This window comes from Protomyctophum parallelum, assembly GCF_964188405.1.
Source record: "Protomyctophum parallelum genome assembly, chromosome: 9".
Lineage (NCBI taxonomy): Eukaryota > Metazoa > Chordata > Actinopteri > Myctophiformes > Myctophidae > Protomyctophum > Protomyctophum parallelum.
In genome coordinates, this window is record NC_139706.1 from 31,237,302 (window position 1) to 31,241,120 (window position 3,819).

Sequence of the window (3,819 nt, forward strand, 5' to 3'; positions counted from 1 at the left end):
CTCTGTCCTTGTATCACGTCTTGTTTCATATTGTTTGATAGGTGCTAGTCATCCTATAGTGCAAATTAGAGCATAGCGGTGGGTGTCATTTCTGAAAACTCTCCAATTCATTTTTCCCATAGAGATTTACAAAAATATTGATACCAGAATACCACGGCCACTGCTATGCTCTAGAGCGGTACGTGTACCTGTGCTGGGTACATGTCCCACTGGTAGGCCTACACGAGAAGGGAATCCCAAGTTTGACAATGATATAACATTATGTTGTGATATAATAATATAACAGGGGTAGGCTACTTGAGGCCAGTCAACTGTCTTCCGTGTTTTGATACGATGATGTGCGACCGCGATGCACCCCCACCCTCCCACCCCCCAGCCATGCTGGCCCGCGGACACTTTATGAACTGTCAGCCGGTCCGTGGTAATAGAAAGTTTGGGAACCCCTGCTCTAGAATCTATACATAGTTCAAATATGTTATTTCAATAGGCATATCATTTAGAGTTTAGACAGTTGCTAGGTTTGGTGAGAAGAGCGCAGTTTGCCCGGCCACTGCTACAGAGCTGACAATGAGTGGCAAAAGTTTGAAATAATCATGATTTGACATATCGCACAGCATAATGTATGTCCTTCCTTTAACTACAGTTCCACACACGCACACGTGCACACACACACACACACACACACACACACACACACACACACACACACACACACACACACACACACACACACACACACACACACACACACACAGTGTAGACAAAACAAATACTGAAACAGATTTGACTGATTCTGACTCAGATTTGAGCACTTAGGTGCAAGGAAAGCAAGGAATGTGTTACAGTAGCAGGTTGTGACATGTTAATAGATTGATAGATAGACCACTGCAAAGGGCATGAGAATCATGGTACACTAGTTTGGATGTAGAGATTGTTCTGATGTGCATGTGTGTATGTGCATGCATTACAGAATGCACCCGTGTTCCTGATCTGCACGTGTGTCGCAACTGTGTTCTTCTAATGTTCTTTTCTGCTGCACAGGCTATGGATCTAGGTCAGCAGAGAGAGAGTGTGTGTGTGTGTGTCAGGCCCACTATCAACTGTAGGTGCCTAAGCACCATAAGATACAACACTCTAAAGGATGATGTATAACCCACACGCGGTACCAGATGCTATGATTCATTCGCATTGTAACACAAATAGTTAAATCTATGCTACAATGATGATGAGAGCAAGTAAGTAAGTAGGGTCCGACACCCAACCCCAAACCCTATCCTATAACTCTAACCTCACACGGCACGGGTGAGTTTTAACCAGCAACGCATGTCGGGAGCCACGGGTGAGTCTTAACCAGCCACGCATGTGTCAGACTCATGCATACTGTGAGTCCGACACAAGGACCACTGGTGGTCCCTGGACCAGTGTTGAGCCAATTGATCACCATAGCAACACCAGCCTAGGCCTGATTAGGTGAATTCCCAACACCTGCTAAATCCTCCAAACCTGTATCTTGATTGGAGTCAATATCCACTCTCCACACTCAGTCACTCACACTCCTCTCAGTCATGCAGCTGCCAGCTACACAGACACATCCCTGCAGGCACACTTTGGTAGGCCTATAGCCATGTCCTGTTTGGATGACAATATTGCCTTTCCAACAGATAATATAAAAATAAAACAGAAAGAAAAGAAAAACGATTATCGATTATTAATTTTAATAATCGTTTTCGGGTCCCGTTTTCGGGTCCTTGATTATCAATTAATCGATTAATCTGACCCATCCCTAATCCTAGTATAGAGCCATCCCACCCTAGCATAATGAGCACGGGTTAGGTGAGTCCTAGGTGGAAATAACTATATATAAATGTTTTTGAAAAGCACACATCTGTGAGTATCAACAGAGTTAGGCACCGCCACCTATCTGTCTGAGTTATTGGATTTATACAACTAGCAAATTACAATGCATGCTCGCGAGCACCCGTATGCGCACACACGCGTCTGTGTACATTGCATGCCATTACTTTTCAGTTTCATATACAACTGACTGTTCATTTGTTTGAGCGCTGCAATAAGAGAGTCCTTTATTGCCCCGTGCCTTTCCTTACCACACACAACAAACAACGTGTATACTATATCGGCTCTACTTCTGTGGTTAAATGCTTATGGTCTTGGTCTTGCTTCTTGACACATGACCACCTCTGTGCAGGGCAGGCCTTATGTGCATTAATGCACATCAGCCACAACAGTGGTTTAGAAGCCGTCAGTCAAAAGGAAAGGGGACGGGTGTGGCGCTGAATTATCTGTCGTGGGTTCGCCACTTTCTGTGCGACGGTAAAATGAGAAAAACAGACACAGCTTCAAGGGCGAGGAGGCCAGGGAGGAGAAGAGGAGAGGAGCAAAGCTACTGCAGCAGCTAGCTAGCTACTGTAGCTAATGGGCTAATAAAATCCAAGTATAGACTGTACTGCCCATCACTGCGGCTGGAATGGTTAAGCAAGCAACTAAAGGCACACAGAAGCTAATGGCTGGTTGAGTAAAAGCCACAACGGAATGTATGTGTGGTACACAGTACGCGCAGAGAGAGAGAGAGAGAGAGAGAGAGAGAGAGAGAGAGACAGCAAAGTGATCTGTGGCCACTCGCTATGCTTCTCTGCCCAGTGTTGGCACTGCCCAGGAATAGTGTGACATCCCTGTCTGTGTGTGTGTGTGTGTGTGAGGGTGTGTGTGTGTGTGTGTCATTTTTAGGCTGGTAAAAAGGAAGCCGCAGTCACCCCGGGCTCTGACCACACCCCAGACGGACGGGCGGATGGACAGACCATGGTCAGGCAGCATGGCATGCGATGCCCTCCCGCCCGTCACGGGTGGAGGACATGCTGGAAGTGCAATTTGGCAACAGAAACTCCCAATGCAGGACTTAATTATTGTTTTGATAGGAGAGATGTAACATTATAGCACTTCTAAAGGAACACCAGAGAATGGGTGTGGTAATACCATACACCTTGATTATATTCATCAAAACCAGGACACCAAAACAGTACCAGACCCTATCACTTGAGTTGGGATCCTTTAGCATTATAACGATTCCGGTTGCTTAACGGTCCGATTCTTTAACTGAGAGTGTACAAATGGAACCAAATGGTCCATTTAGTTCCATTTGTACACTCTCAGAATTAGCTTTGAAATTAAAAGATTTGAGAACTACCAGTACTTTACTTGAATAGCAGATGTGAAGTGCACATACCAGCTCTAATAAACTGGATAATTTGATTGGCTCAAGCAGCAGATTTGTTGAGCCAATCAGATGACCCGGAACAGGAAACGGTAATGCCACCTTCTTCTAAATGGAACTAGACTCATGCACTGATCCCGTTAGATCCCTCAACCCAAGAGCAACTGAGTGTCAACATGGACTGCTCTCTCAGAGCGTCACTGAGTCTGAACTTCTTCTGACAGGTAGGGCTGTCACAATAATGTCATCTTCCTTGACAATTAATTGTCATACAAATAACTGCGATTATCTCAAATAATTGCGGTCAGGCGATTATGTACTAGAGGGCCCTCACACATACAGGTACGTCGGTCGCACCACATGCCACTGAAAGGTCTCCACAAGGTGTGCTGCTGCGCCCCAGCTTTTGCCACGTAGGTTTGGAATGCTACCGAGGAAGGAACCCATGGTGGTGTCACACCCATAAGGAGGAGGATCCACCCCTCCCTACCCCCCTGTGAACTGTTTGTGCTTCAAAACAAACACGCCCCCCTTTCATCCCCTCTGGTCTCCCAGACCAAACACAGCTGTAGGACGTGGGACGCACTGAG